Genomic DNA, 17557 nt, shown 5'->3' with positions numbered 1-17557 from the left:
CGAATCGCTTCTTCCTCTTGGAGATCAAGTGGTGACCGGATTCTAGCTTGGAGAAGAAGGAGAGAAAGCTTACATCCCTTGGAGCTTGGTTGGTGGAAAAAGATCTTCATCTTTTGGGAGCATTGTGCTTGGCCGAAATTTGAAGAAAGGAGAAGAAGGTGCTTGGTTGTTTCTCATCTCGGAAGATCGTTGCCCACACAACGTCCGAGGTTAGAAGAGGATTACGGTAGAAGACCTAGAGGTTTTTGCTTGCAAAAGAAAAGATATACTAGTATTTTATTTCCGCATCATACTAGTTTCATCTTCATGTAAAAAATACCAAATACAAGAGGCATGCGATTCTAGTATTTCGAATTTATTTTCGATGTTGTGTTCTTTATTTTTCTTTTCCTTGTGATTTGATTGTTCTTTTCGGTTGACCTAAAGTTATTTAAGGAAATTAAATATTAGCTTTCCTTAAAAGGCTTTGTCTAGGCGGTGGTGGTTGTTCCCATATCCAAGAAGGCCATGTGCCTCGCCATGCAGTCCTAGAAGCCAATTTTGGAAATTAATATTTAATGGAATTAATAACCTAGGTGATTTGGATCAAACGTGTTAAGTTCCGCAGGAGATCCAAGTCTAAACCTAAAAGAACAAATAGATTAAACTTTGGATCAAACATGTTAAGTTTCGCAGGCGATCCAAGTTTAATTTAAAAGAACACATGGTAGCTAGGAAAAGGTTCAGACCTTTGTACAAAATTTTTGTACAGTGGAACCATTAGGTTTTCCGAGTAGCAACCAACAATTGGTATCAGAGCTAGGGTTTTGCCTCTGTGTATTTGGTATTAGTTTAATTATGCACATGTCATACATAATTTAGGCAAGTTAATAGTAGGATGTGCTAACTTTGTGGATGCAGGATCCAACTATTATGGCTTATAGTTTTTTATGTGTGTGATTGGACCCTTGGACATGTCAAGGGCATTTATGTGTGTGCATGATTGTATTATAAAATACAGCAGGAGCTGTATTTTGTTTTATTAGGATTTTATTTTTGATCTAGTTACATGTACATTCCTTTTATGGAATATAGGATTGATAGATGTAAATTTTTATTTTATGTTCGATCTAGTTCACATGTACATTCCTTCGAGGAATATAGGATCGAAAAATGTAAAATTCTATTTATGTCATGGATCGAATCTTGCAAGGCGTGGAACTTTTTGAGGACCAGAGACGCAGCGAAACAAGGAGCAAGATGGATGCGACATCGAGACCCGGTGGCGGTGGCCAAAGATGGCAGCAGTTAGGGTTGGCGACACACGGAGGACAGCAATAGATAAAAACCATAATAGTTGAAAATTAGTTTTTCTATTTATTGCTTTTTATGCTGTGATTGTGTGTGCTTGTTAGTATGCATATTAAGTAGGCTAGCATAGTCAAAATTCCTCATTTTTAAATAACTAAGTGGGAGAGGGATTTTAAATAAATTCCACGGTCTCCATTACTGGTTTGTAAGTAATGCAAACAAGCTTGCGAGTTGGCTCTGAGTGCCTTCCTCCATATCGGATGAGCTTGTTTGTGGATCACTAGAACAAACTTCTATTTTGGATGACTATAGGAAGTTAATTAAGAGCGTGTGATCTTCCCCATCGGAAGGGGCACAATCTTATTAATGGACTTAGTGTCAAGTAATGGTGTACAATTAGGCACGTCTAATAGTATCCTCCCCATCGGAGTCACTGCTATTATTCGTGTGACCAAAGGATACCAACTATTAATTTTATTTGTCAAAAAGTAAGGTTAACAAGATAATAAAATTAATGGGTTTAACCCTCCTTTTACAAATGTTGAATTTGTATACGTCCACACTATCGTGGCATACAAAATTCACGGTGTTTTAAGGTGTTGGTTAATTTAAAATAGTATTGTTTGAGGATCCAATATTATTCTAAATTTATAGTTCTGACCAAAAGTTATTTGTGATTCTTAGGATGACTTTCAGCCCACTAGCCATCATACTAAAAGAAAATAGACTTACTGGTCCTAACTACATAGATTGGAAAAGGAACCTGGACATTGTTCTTACTACTGAAAGCTATAAGTTTGTACTGACTGAGCCTTGCCCTGATGCACCCACTGGGGAATCTACCCAAGAGGAGATTGAATATCATAGGAAATGGGTAAAAGCAGATGAGATGGCGCAGTGTTACATTTTGGCTTCAATGTCAAATGTATTGCAACATCAGCATCAAGATTTACCAATAGCTTATGATATTATGAACAATCTCAAGGAACTCTTTGGTCATCAGGATCGGGCTTCTAGGCAAGAAGCCATGAGAAAGATAATGACAGCCACCATGCAAGAGGGTACTCCTATGAGGGATCATATCCTAAAGATGATGGCTTATCTGAACGAAATACAGATCCTTGGAGGAGAAATTGATGGGGAAACCCAGATCGATATGATCCTCCAAACACTACCTAGATGTTTTGAGCAATTCCGCCTGAATTACAATATGAACAAAAGGGTATATTCATTGGCGGAACTACTGACAGAACTTCAGGCAGCAGAAGGTTTGTTTCATCACAATTCTCATATTCACTATACTAAAAATGGTTCTACTTCTAAACCGAAAGGAAAGAAGAAGAAGAAACAAGTTAGTTCAGCAAAGAAAGTGAATAAATCTCACAGTACAGGACCTAAAGCTGGAGTGAAGAAGCCGAAGGCAAGTGCTTCATCTACAAGCAGTCAGGGCATTGGAAGGCGGACTATCCTCGTAGGAATCAAAACAACAAAGGTATATCTCATGCTCTAGTTGTTGAAACATGTTTAGCGGTGTTATCTACCAGCACCTGGTGTGTAGATACGGGAGCCACTGATCATGTCTGCAATTCCTTGCAGGGGTTCCAGGAAACCCGACGACTATCTGAAGGAGAGATTACCGTCTACATGGGCAATGCTACTAAGGTGGCGGCTGTTGCAATGGGAGATGTCTACTTATCTTTTAATAGAAATAGAAATTTGGTTTTAAGAAATTTTCTTTATGTACCCAGTTTTAAAAAGAATTTAATTTTAGTTTCTAAACTATTTTTGGATGGATATTCAGTTTACTTTAGTAACGATGTAGTTATTAAGAGAAATAAAGTGATTATCTGTTCTGGTGCATTAGTTGATAATTTGTATACTTTAAATCCAATTTCTCCCACAAAGCATAATATAGAAATTAATAACACATCTTCTAACTCAAATAAGAGAAAAGAACCTTCAGAAATGAACCAAGCATATCTTTGGCATCTAAGGCTTGGTCATATTAACTTAAGTAGGATTCAGAGGCTTATAGCCGATGGACTCTTGGGTTCATTAGAGTTAGAAAATTTTCCAACTTGTGAATCTTGCTTGGAAGGTAAAATGACCAAGAGGCCTTTCAAGGCCAAGGGGTATAGAGCCAAACAAGTGTTAGAATTGGTTCATTCTGATTTGTGTGGTCCTATGTCTGTCTAGGCAAGAGGTGGTTTTGAATATTTTGTCTCTTTCATAGATGATTATTCAAGATACGGATACATTTACCTAATGCGCCGTAAGTCCGAATGCTTTGATAAGTTCAAAGAATACAAGGCTGATTTGGAGAAACGACTAGGTAAAAGTATCAAGACACTACGATCTGATCGTGGTGGCGAATACCTCTTAGGAGAGTTTAGGAATTACTTATCAGAGGCCGAGATTCAATCCCAACTGTCCGCACCTGGTACACCCCAACAGAATGGTGTGGCAGAACGAAGGAATAGGACTCTTATGGAGATGGTTAGATCGATGATGAGTTATTCAGAATTACCAAATTCGTTTTGGGGATACGCTCTGGAAACGACAGTGTACATTCTGAACTTAGTACCTTCTAAATCAGTTTCTTCTACTCCCACAGAATTGTGGAATAGGCGAAAGCCCAGTCTAAGATATTTTCGGATTTGGGGTAGTCCAGCACATGTGCTGAAACCAGATGCTGATAAGTTAGAATCTCGTATAGAAGTTCGTGTGTTTGTGGGGTATCCTAGAGGAACGAAAGGTGGTTTATTTTATAGTCCTAAAGAACAGAAGGTCATTGTTAGCACCAATGCCCAATTTTTAGAAGAAGACTATATAATGGATCACAAGGCCAGTAGCAAAGTTATTTTAGAAGAACTTAGAGAGGACACGTCTACCTTAGTACCAACAGTACAGGATGAAGTACCACAAGAGACTGCAACACGTGTCACACATGATACACAACCACAGACAGTGCCTCGTCGTAGTGGGAGGGTTGTAAGGCAGCCTGATAGATTCATGTTTTTGGGAGAGTCTTCGGACTTGATCCCGGGTAAACATGAACCTGATCCCCGAACATATGATGAAGCACTCCAAGATATAGATGCAGCATCTTGGCAAAAGGCAATGAATTCTGAAATAGAGTCTATGTACTCTAATAAGGTCTGGGAGCTTGTAGAACCACCCGATGGTATAAAAGCCGTCGGATGCAAGTGGATCTACAAAAGGAAAAGAGGGACAGACGGGAAGGTAGAAACCATCAAAGCTAGGCTTGTTGCGAAAGAGTACACTCAGAAAGAGGGAATCGATTATGAGGAGACCTTTTCACCGGTAGCCATGCTTAAGTCTATCCGGATACTCTTATCCATTGCTGCTCATATGAATTATGAGATTTGGCAAATGGATGTCAAGACAGCTTTCTTTAATGGAAGTCTTGAAGAGAACATCCATATGAAGCAACCAGAAGGGTTCATTGAAAAAGGCAAAGAGCATCTATTGTGCAAGCTCAATCGGTCCATTTATGGACTGAAGCAAGTTTCAAGGTCTTGGAACATCCGGTTTAATGAAGTAATCCAGTCATATGGATTTATTCAGTGTCCGGATGAGTCTTGTGTATACAAGAAGTGTAATAGAAACGTGGTGGTATTTCTTGTACTATACGTAGATGATATTTTGTTAATTGGCAACAATGTCAAGGTATTATCGGGCGTAAGGGTATGGTTGTCCAAACAATTTGATATGAAGGACTTAGGAGATTGTGCACACATTCTTGGGATCAAAGTTATAAGGGATCGCAAGAAAAGAATGTTGTGTCTGTCCCAAGCTTCATATATAGATACAATCCTTGCTCGTTTTAGCATGCAGGATTCCAAGAAAGGTTTCTTACCTTTTAGGCATGGAGTAGCTCTATCTAAAGAGATGTCTCCGAAGGCATCAAAGGAGATAGAGGACATGAAAGCAGTTCCTTATGCTTCGGCTGTAGGAAGCCTAATGTATGCAATGCTATATACGAGACCTGATATCTGTTTTACCGTGGGCATGGTTAGCAGATATCAGAGTAACCCTGGACAAGGACATTGGACTGCGGTAAAACATATATTAAAGTACCTTAGAAGGACTAGAGATTATATGCTAGTTTACCAAGCAGACGATTTGCTCCCTGTGGGTTACACGGATTCAGATTTCCAATCAGATAGGGACAACAGTAAGTCTACATCAGGCTATGTGTTTACTTTAGGAGGAGGAGCCATTGCATGGAGGAGTGTTAAGCAGAAATGTGTTTCGGACTCAACCATGGAAGCTGAGTATGTAGCAGCCTCTGAGGCACTAAAGAAGCAGTATGGCTCAAGAACTTTCTAATGGACTTAGATGTGATTCCTGGTTTGCCCAAAATCATCACAATTTATTGTGATAATAGCGGTGCAGTTGCAAACTCGAAGGAACTACGAGCCCATAAGGCAAGTAAACATATAGAACGCAAGTACCACCTGATACGAGATATCGTGAAGCGAGGAGAAGTTGTCATCGCCAAGATTGCATCAGCAGATAACCTGGCAGATACTTTCATTAAGGCCCTTCCTGGAAAAACTTTCGATCGGCATGTGGAGGGAATGAGAATCAGATGTATGGCAGAAGATATGGCAGCTTAGTCATTAGTATAAGTGGGAGATTGTTAGAGTGTATACTGAAAGCCTAAGCTTTTGTAAACATTTATTTTGAATAAAGAATCACATTTGGTCAAATTATCTATATTTGTTTGTAGTTGTTCAATTAATTTATATTGTAGATAACATAGTATGTGATGTCACAAACAAAAGATGATGTTATTAGTACCTTATAAATTATAAACAGTAGCTCACGACCAAAATGGAAAGGAACAAACCATTGGAAGGTCGTAGTGTAATTAGAAATTTGTTTATCTTAACTATATAATTACACTAGTACACTTAGAGTGTATTGAGTAGGATCATTAGAGGTCGTTTTCTTTTATACTGACTTTATAAAGGAACAAAGACCTCAGTTATTATGGAAGTGTGTGCTCTTAATCCTAATATAATAACAAGCACATATATTTGATATTTATTTCTTTAATTTATCAATGGGTGAGATTTAGTTCGATAAATCAATAAGCCCGATAAGTTGGGAAATGATATCACTTATAGTGTGTGTTGTTGATTATAGAAGGAAACTGTGTCCTAGTAATCTAGGTTGATAATGTCCCCAAGATGAGCTCATAAAGATTGTCATGTTAAACCCTGCAGGTGGACTTAGTCCGACATGACGATAAGATTGAGTGGTACTATTCTTGGATTAAGATATTAATTAAATGAGTTGTCAGTAACTCACTTAATTAGTGGACATTCGACATCTTAAACACAGGGAGACTAACACACTCATAATAAGAAAGGAGCCCAAAAATATAATTTGGGATTGGTGCGGTAGTTCAATAATAGTTCTCTAGTGGAATAAATTATTATTGATAAAATTAAGTTGTGTGTTCGGGGCGAACACAGGATGCTTAATTTTATCGGGAGACTAAAACCAATTCCTCCTCTCGGTCCCTATCATAGCCTCTTATTTATAAAGTACTATACCCACCTATACCCACCTTCATACCCATGATGTAGGGGCCGGTCAAGCTAGCTTGTGGATCAAGCTAGGGCCGGCCAAGCCTTGGTTCATGGGTGGCCGGCCCTAGCTTGAACCCAAGCTTAGGTGGCCGGCCCCCATTAAATTAAAAAGAATTTTAATTTTAAAATTTTCTTATGTGAAAGATATAATTTAATTGGAGAGATTAAAAATTAAAATATCTCTTAAAATGATCTATAAAAGATTAAAGAAAGAGATTAGATATCTTTCCTTATTTGTAGATTGGAAAGATATTTTATTTTTCTTCTTTGTAAATTATTCACATGTTGAAAAATTAAAATTATAGAAATTTCTTTTTATCAACCATGAAGGGATTTTAAAGGGAAATTTTATTTTTTAAAATTTTCGAAGACAAATAAGGAATTTTAAGTTGCTGATTGAAATTGCCTTGTTTGCTCTTTTTGATGTGGTCGGCCATGACATGGAGGTTAAGGAAATTTTGTTTAATTTTTTATTAATTAATTCATGTCAAGGAAAGTTAAGGAAATTTTATTGTAATTAAATTTCCTTATTTACCAAAGCTAAGGAATATAAAAGAGGGGGTTGGGGTGCCTTCATGACACACAACTTTATTATTCTTCTCCCTCTTTTCTTCCTTGGTGTGGCCGGCCCCTTCAAGATCTCTCTTCTCCTTGTTGTGGCCGAATCTCTTCTTCCTCTTGGAGATCAAGTGGTGGCCGGATTCTAACTTGGAGAAGAAGGAGAGAAAGCTTACATCCCTTGGAGCTTGGTTGGTGGAAAAAGATCTTCATCTTTTGGAAGCATTGTGCTTGGCCGAAATTTTAAGAAAGGAGAAGAAGGTGCTTGGTGGTTTCTCATCTCGGAAGATCGTTGCACACACAACGTCCGAGGTTAGAAGAGGAATACGGTAGAAGACCTAGAGGTTTTTGCTTGCAAAAGAAAAGGTATACTAGTATTTTATTTCTGCATCATACTAGTTTCATCTTCATGTAAAAAATACCAAATACAAGAGGCATGCGATTCTAGTATTTCGAATTTATTTTCGATGTTGTGTTCTTTGTTTTTCTTTTCCTTGTGATTTGATTGTTCTTTTCGGTTGACCTAAAGTTATTTAAGGAAATTAAATATTAGCTTTCCTTAAAAGGCTTTGTCTAGGAGGTGGTGGTTGTTCCCATATCCAAGAAGGTCATGTGCCTCGTCATGCAGTCCTGGAAGCCAATTTTGGAAATTAATATTTAATGGAATTAATAACCTAGGTGATTTGGATCAAACGTGTTAAGTTTCGCAAGAGATCCAAGTCTAAACCTAAAAGAACAAATAGATTAAACTTTGGATCAAACGTGTTAAGTTCCGCAGGCGATCCAAGTTTAATTTAAAAGAACACATGGTAGCTAGGAAAAGGTTCAGACCTGTGTACAAAATTTTTTTATAGTGGAACCATTAGGTTTTCCAAGTAGCAACCAACAATGGGTGCTTCACCTCTCATTTTTGGGAGTGTGTTCAGAATGCACTAGGCACCAAACTCAAGTTCCGCACGGCCTACCATCCTCAGACTGATGGACAGACAGAGCGAGTAAATCATATTTTAGAAGATATGCTCAGAGCTTGTGCACTAGATTTCAAGGGAAGTTGGTGCAAGTATCTATGCTTAGCTGAGTTTGCCTACAACAATAGCTATCAGGCCACCATCAAGATGACACCTTATGAGGCGTTGTATGGCAGGAAGTGCAAATCACCCATTTGCTGGCAAGAAGCAGGTGAAAGAAAAGAAATGGAAGTAGAGTTGGGCATTCAGACTGAGATGATAGATGAGACCACTCAGGCTATCCAGAAGATCAGATAGAGTATTGAGACTGCTCAGAGTAGACAGAAAAGTTATGCTGACACACGCCGTAAGCCACTTGAGTTCCAAGTAGGGGATTCAGTTTTTCTCAAAGTCGCTCCTATGAAGGGAGTGATGAGATTTGGCAAGAAGGGCAAATTAAGTCCTCGCTATATAGGACCATATCTGATTACAGAGAGGATTGGGAAAGTAGCTTACAAGCTGGACTTACCACAAGACATGTCAGCATTACACAACGTATTTCATGTCCCTATGCTTAAGAAGTGCCTTCACGACCCTAACCAAGTGATTCAGCCTCAGTTAGTGCAGATCCAGGAGGATCTTAGCTATGAGAGCAGACCTGCACAGATAGTGGACAGAGCAGTCAAGAGACTAAGGAACAAAGAAGTACCACTAGTGAAGGTCATCTGGCAGAACCAGAAGTACGAGGAAGTCACTTTGGAGCATGAGGACAGTATGAGACAGAAGTATCCAGAATTATTCTAAGTTCGAGGACGAACTTTTTATAAGGTATGGGGAATTGTAATGACCCAAATTTCCTCATTTCGAATCCTAATAGTACTTAAAAATATTTAGAAATGTATAGAAATATTCCAGAGATTTTTAGAAACTTTTAGAGTATTTTTATGTAATTTTTGGAGGTCATTTGGTATTTTTACTAAACGAAAGAAGTTTCGACAAAAATAATGTCCAAGCTGAGATTCGAGCCGGAGACCTCTGGCCGAACCAAGTCTTAAGCGAATCCGGCTGACCAAGTGTCCAAGAGGACGATGCTGATCAGATAGGTAGCGAAATATATTTAAGGAATAGCATTGAATAAGAACCCTAGTTATAAGAAGAGAACTTAGGTATTAACCCGAGACCTAATTCCTTCTTTCCCTTCTTCCTCTTCTACGTGCGCCGATTCTGCCCGAGCAAAGACAAAACGAAGCCCTAGCTTCTCTTCCGGCGGACGGTGAGGGTGTTCTCCGAGGGAATCTTCACGCAGTAGTGATCCTCTCGTCGAGGAGAGTCTGTGGGCGCAAGGAGAGGTCGGAGATTTAAGTTTTCCCGAAGCCCTAGCTGCCTTTCTTCAGTTGTAAGTCCAAGAACGATGTAAGTTGCTTCTCACCTGCGGTAAGGGTAGTTTCGAGTTTTGATTTGGAGTTTTCTTTGAGTCTTTGGATTGTGCTATTAAGATTATGAATTTATGCTTGCTGCCGAGAACCCCAAAGAAAGGAAGAGGATGTTTGGTATAGGTTAAGTATGCGGTTTGTTTCCTGCAGGCTTGTATTGGAAATTCAGATTTGGTTTCATAGGTTGATATAAGAGTATAGATTTTATTACTGGATTTAATTCAACTCACTACTAGTTGAAATGCCTTAAGCTTTTTGGATTCATTAACTATCTACCATATACCTGGTTTCATAGGTTGTTCGGATTCATTGATAGATTTGGTTGTGTACGCCTTGATCATAGTTGTTTTGCTCTTCCATGTCATATGAAAGTACTGGATTGATTTAGAAGGTCTGCTCGTTTCGTTGTAGTTCAATTTCAAGCCTAGATGTTGTTGCTACTCCATGTTGTGTGAAGTTGCTGGATTTTCGTTAGCAAATTTGAGTTGATTTTAAAGCTGAGTTGAAATTCAAACCAGATTAGAGTTGTTGATTCGATTTTCTCCTTGAAGTCATGATGGTACTGCTAGATTGAATTTTTGATGAGTTCTTATTTTCTTTGATGGGCTTGAAATTCTAGACAGAATTAGGTAAGTTGAGATTTGATTTCTATCTTGGGTTTGGTTCTTCAAGATAACTTTAAACTTCTAGAGAGATTTGGGTTCACATACCATGAACAAATAGTTTTAGTTTTAGTTCTTAGAGTATGAAATTTTACGTCCTGTAGATTTGATTAAGCTTATAGTGTAGAATTTTGATTAAGCTTATAGTGCAGAATTTTGATTAAGTTTGTAGGCAGATTTGATTAAGCTTATAGTGCCGAATTTTGATTAAGCTTATAGTGCAGAATTTTGATTAAGTTTATAGTGCAGAATTTTGATTAAGTTTGTAGGCAGATTTGATTAAGCTTGTATGCAGATTTAGTTTTAGTGCAGTTTCAATAAGCATTTCAGTACAATTTTATTAAGTATTTCCATGCAGTTCTGTTAAGCATTTTAGTGCAGAGTTAATAAGCATTTTAGTGCAGTTTTGTATTAGACATCTTTTTAATAGAGGTATTAACAAGTATAAGAAAGATAAAGAAAAAAAAAGAAAAAGGCCAAGGCCTTAAGTAGATCCCAAGTCAAGACTTTAGGGATTTTGGCACACAAGGTGCTTGTTAAAATGTCAAGACATTTAAAGAAAAAGTAAATAAGATATTTTACTTTAAAGAGGCTAATACCCGACTTCCGAGGTTGTCATTAAACAAATCCAGATGACCAATTCCGAGGTCTTGGCCCTGATAAGACCGAGGTCTTTACCCTCGTAGAACTGGTAGCTCGCTACCCCAGTCTCTATTAGGGAGCGCGCTTTGGTACTACGTCTGGGCCCAAAAGAAGTTGATTATTATTTTGAAGTCTTAAATTATATGTATTTGAACTAGCAAAGCAAGTGTCATAGAAGTTTAATTCAGCAAGTTAGCTTCTTTATTCCCGAGTTCAGCAAGTTAGAACTGTTTGTTCCTTTTAGCACTGCAAACCTTAGTTTAACTGCTACTTTCAGTTGAGCATGAGCAACTTTCCTTTGCTGTTTAGACTTTCCTTTGCTATAGATGTACATGTGCAGTTTTCATTTGTTGTTATTTGAGCATGTGCAGTTTTCATTTTTGCTATTAGTAGAGCATGAGTAGATTTTCTAGATTCTTTGCTATTGAATATGCATGATTAGATTTCATTTTCTATTTCGTTGCTATAGGTTTGAGCATGAGCAGTATTGAATTATAATGCTATTTCTTTGCTATTAGATTAACAGGAGCAGCTATATATGTTTCTTTTAGAGCATTCAGTTTCTAGTTTCTTCTTGTAGACATGCACATTCGAGTTTTTGTGAGTTAGACAGCGCTTACTAAGCATTCACTTATAGTTTGTATTTCCTCTTACTGCGGATAAAGGAAAGAAAAAGCTATAGCAAAGGAAGGCGACAAGGAGGTGTTTGATGTTGTGTGTGATGCTTGGACTATGGGAGAGACTTGGGCGTTATTATGTTTCCGTGTTTTAGTTATTAAGAAACTTTTGGAGATTGTACTTTAAGTTCCATGTTATTTGAGATTATGTTTGTTTTAGATTGCATAGTAGATGAACTCAGTTTAGTATGTACCTTTGGTGTTTGCATGGAGATATAGTTTTTTATGTTTCTGTTATTAAGAGATATATGTGCATGTTCATTTTTAGAGTATTGTATTGTATTGTATTTTAGTCCTGTTGAACTGCATATACTCTGCCAAAATTTTAAGTTTTCTGGAAAAAATAAATACAGATTGTTACACTAGTTAAGTAAGAGTCTATAGTAGTTAAGTAACGGTCACCCTTAGAGAGTAGTGAGAAGGGTGGTTGTTACACATAATCATAAGCATGAATATTCCTAACATGAGTTTGAGCATAGACTTAAACATAACCTTGACCACTTTATAATTATGGCCATGAACATAAACACGTACATAACCATAAACATGATGACTATAAAGCATGGAACATATACATAAACATGTGCATAAATGTATACAGGTTCATTTCATGAGCATTTACCGTTATCAAGGTGAGAAACAAAAAGAAACATAAGCCCAACTAAACTAAATTCAACCCTATCTAAACTAGAATATGAAGTTACATATATCATATATGGTCATCACGATGAGAGCAAGTAGAAACATAACTCAACAAAACTCAAAAATCAAAACTCATCTAAGGTATCTAAACATACACGGACTTGAGGAACTAAAATAAAATGTGATATGAGAACATGAAGTAATGTAGAGCAACATCATGATGAATAAGACCCCCAAAATAGAATTTTAAAAGTACTCCTATAGAATCCGAAACTTGGAAGTTCTACCCTAGAATTTGAGCATACAAAGTTCTCTAACTTCTAAGGTAAACAAATAGAAAGCATGAAGAAATTATGGAGTTATCATCAAGATGAATAACCTCTAAAATTAGTGAATAAAACTCCTCTTATAAAAATCCATAACTTAGAATTCCTACACTACAATTTGAGCATGCAAAGTTCTTTATCTTCTAAGGGTAAACACATAGAAAGCATGAAGCAATTGTGAAATTATCATCAAGATGAATAACCTCTAAAATCAGTGAATAAAACTCCTCTTAAAAATTCCAAAACTTAGAATTCCTACACTACAATTTGAGCATGCAAAGTTCTCTATCTTCTAAGGGTAAACACATAGAAAGCAAAGTGAAAAGTAAACACAAGATCAATGATCATCAAGATGAATAACCTCTAAAATCAATTAATAAAACTAACCATTTAGAATCTGAAATCCACACCAAATTATAGAACTAGCTAAAGTAAACACAAGTAGAGAACATGCACAAACTTGTAAAGCAAAAACATTATGGACCAATGCAAAGAAATCTGAATTCCTCCATCCATACAAACAACTTGGAATTTAAGAAAAGAACCTAAACTAGGGTGTCACCTTCCTAAAAGTAGCAAAAAAACATCAAGAACTATAGGATCCGAATTCCACAAATCATAGAAACTAACTAGAGAATTAATCAAAGTAGGGAACATGCCTTCAATTTTAGTTGTCAACTCCCTCTTCTTGACCTTTGGTTGGAGCTCTAGAACCGTGGAAGAACAATGGGGAGGGTGGAGCTCTAAGGGCTGGTGGAATTCTAAAGAAGATGGAGTTTTTGAAGGTAGGAGTTTTAATGAAGGTGGAAGCTCAGAACGTTGTCTCTCTTTTCTTCTTCTACAAGAAACATTGGACCTAACCCCAATAAATTACCACATAAAAAATTTAAGAAAACATCAAAATTTTATCAACTAAAAAAAACCCTCTAATAGGTATACAAATTTTTCATTATATTAAGTCATACAAATTTTTATATAAAAAATTATATTCATATATTATATAATTTTTATACTAAGTTTTATAAATTTTATACATGCTAAGTCCTATAAATTTTTTATGTACTAACCCCTATAAATTTTTATATATAAACATTTATAAACATGGGTGATAAATTTTTATAGACTTACTAAGTCACATACATTTTTTATACACATATTTGGATAATAAATTTTTATACATATTCATATCCTACTATTTTCTTACATCTAAATTCCATAATTTTAGGCTAACTTAATTAATTAAATATATTTATATTAATAATTTCTTAATTAAATCTAAATTAATCAAATAACCCCTCTTAATTAAACAATTGGGTTTTTAGATACTACAGATTTGACTCGCCATGAGAATGTTTTATCGATCGTTATATGAGTGTCATAAATATTCTCATAGTGACTATTAGTATGAATAATCCTTAGACCTAAAGTCACTACGGTTCCCTACATAAGGAGTTGTATACTTTGGTATCGACAAATGCCACTTATAACAAGGTGGACTATAAATTCTATCACTGTATGCAATAAGTTATGCGAAGGGATGTGAATGATGTAGATTAGATTTATTTCTTCTATATGATGGAAGTGATATTTGTGGGCCCCTTGATTAAGTATGACTACTAAAATGCATGACCATGCTCTAATAAGTCAATATGAGATATTGAGTTCATTTGGTTAAGTGAGTTTACATGGAGTTCAAGAAATATAAAGATTGATAAGAGGATAGCATGGTCTATGCTTCATTGATTAATTTAGATATCAAGGATAAAAGAACTAAATTATACAATATAATAGACATAGGAATGTTAGGTCAGATCTTGATATTTTTGTCACTTGGGTAGTAATGATGCATCATTGCTAGTTGCCACTCATTCCTGATGTATCTAAAATATTATTTTAGAGACATTGTAAACGTTACGAGAACTTATTGGATTACACACAAAGAACATGTTGGTTAAGAAATGGGTATATTTTACTTTGACTAAAATATTATGGATCCTATGATTATAGGGCTAAGTCTAATCCGAAGTTGACTCATTGAGTTAGACTCAAATGAATATAGATTAGACTCATTGGATTATTATGTTAATGATTTATTACGTAATTAGTTAATATAATATAATAAATCCAACCCATTAAGAAGATTAATGAAGATTAATAGAGATTAATTTATCATTAATGGAAGAAGAGCAAAAGGCAAAACCCTTGGTATTCATTAAATGAATATAAAAGGCCCATTTTAGTGAAATTTGGTGAGAATCTTGATCTTCTTCTTCCTATTATAGTAAATCTAGCACACTCTAACCAACTAGGAACCCCGGGGGGACAAACTAATGGGCAATCCAGAGACTATGGAAGGTGCTCGAGCTACCGAGCACTATATAAGTTGGGTGGAGGTGCTCGGACTGCCAAGTATAAAGGCTACCATGACAGGATATGCTGAGGTCCGACTAAGCTAGGAGGAGTGCTAACACCACATGTACTCGGCTTTCTAGCATGGAGTCGAGCTAGGTAGGTTGAGCCTATTGAGCTAGAGAGGGAAGGGTATAATAAGCCCTCCCTTCAAGTTGGGCTACAGAGCAGAGTCAAACAAAATTTGACGTGACCTAACCTGAGCTTGAGCTCCCTAAATTGCACTTCGTTCCACAATAATGACATGAAAAGTTTGGTAAATTAATGTTATTAAATGAGTTCAAAATTAATTAGTATATGTGATCTACATCAATTGCACATCAAAAGCATATACCTTTATGTTTGGTGATATGCTAATATTGGGAAGTGACCGTGTCATTAAAAAATGATGAAGCAGGTAATATCAACCTTGGAATTACCGACAATTGTGATATTATCATGAACACAAAGAAGATGTTTATCAAATACTTCAAGATCAAAGATATGAGACCTACTAATATCATCATAGGGATTAAATCTCTAATACATATGAAGAACCTTGTCTTAATCCAATCTCACCTATTATGACAATATTGAGAATGTATGATGCATACAATACAATGGTCAAAACATCAAAAATTAATAAACCTTCATGTACACCTAAGGAAGAATATCAAAAACCTATCTCTCAACTCAAACATGCTAGAATCATAGGTTGTCTCTAAAGTATTTGAAGTACATCTTGACCTATGGATTGGAGGGGAGTCTTAGCCCAATGATAAAATTGTTATCATATGACCAAAAGGTCCTGGGTTCTAATCCTGGAAACAACCTCTTATAAAAAGTAGGGTAAGGTTGTGTACAATGGATCCTTCTCCGGGACCTCGTATGACGGGAGCTTCGTGCATCGGACTACCCTTTAGCCAATCGTATCTAAACTATATAGTGATACAAATCCGATACTAAAAATTGAAGACTCCAAACCTACAAATGGATACATATTTACTCTAGTGAAGGAGGGGTGTCCTAGTATTCCTCAGAATAAACTTGTACAGTCCACCATAGAATTAGAATTCATTGCATCGCATAAAGCAGAAAGAAGTAAAACAACTCCACTTTTTTTAGAGGACATTCCATATTAAACAAAATATGTGCCGATACTTATGATATATTGGGATAGTCAAGCAACAATAGTAAGAACATAAAGTAGTATGTATAATAATAAGTTTTGACATAGATATCAAAGATATAATACTATTAAACAATTGATCACAAATAATATTATCTTTATTGATTTCATGAAGCTAAAGCAGAATCTTGTGTATCCACTAAATAGAAGATTTTCTTAGAGATCAAGTATATATCTTGTCAAGGGAAATGAAGTTATTGCTCACATTATAAAATTAAGTAGGGGATCATACTAGTTGGTTTGTTCCTAACTCATTCCTAGGACAAAGAGGTGTAGAAATTTGCAAATGAGGGTGAAGGTTAAGAGTCGAGCTTTCAATGATTCGTATCTATCTCACTTGGGATAAAGGGAGTGTAACAAGATATTCTTATATAGGAGATTACTCATTTAGCTTCGAGTTGAAAGCATTTAAGAAACCAATGTTGGTCCAATGCCAAAATGGGCACAACCGAATGAATACAAGTCCAGGAGGGCTATTACATGGGCATGATCATATTGCTGTGTGCTATCAAATGACAATTCATTGTTCTACCAAGGGCACCTACCATGGGGGTTTATAACATGAGGTTTATACTATAAATTCCCTATTATAAATCCTACCTTCACTATATGGGTAGAGTTTTTAATTTTTTCAATAAACTGGTTCCAAAATCTTGGTACCGGTTTATATTTTTTTAAAAAAAAAATACTGCAAAGAGGATTTATGCTCTCTCTTGATGGGTGCATGAGGCTAGCAGACAGCAAAGGCCCACTACCGTATTTAATATTTTTTAAAAAAATTATTTATTTATATTTTTGTTAAACATTTATTTGTTTTTATCAAATTACTTTTTTTACATAAATAAATGTATAAATTTTAAAATACTAATATAATTATAAATATTAAATTAAAATATTAATTAATATTATATATAGTAAATAAAATTATAAATAAAGATAAGTGAAAAATATAAATAAAAAAAAGTAAATTGATTGTGAGGTCATAAAAAAATTATTGGAGAGGTTTATGATAGTGGAGTGGAGTTTTTAAAATGAGTGAACTTAAAAAAAAAAAAAAAGTAGATTCGCTACCTTAACGTCCTCTAGTATTGGCCCTATGGATATGGAGAGAGGTAAATACAGGTGATCCTGTCTGAGAAAGCTTGACAAAACGGAGAGCTCGGAGAAAAAAACCTACTG

Source organism: Zingiber officinale, chromosome 11B (genome assembly GCF_018446385.1).
Source record: "Zingiber officinale cultivar Zhangliang chromosome 11B, Zo_v1.1, whole genome shotgun sequence".
Taxonomy (NCBI): Eukaryota; Viridiplantae; Streptophyta; class Magnoliopsida; order Zingiberales; family Zingiberaceae; genus Zingiber; species Zingiber officinale.
Note: the sequence above shows the minus strand (reverse complement) of the source record.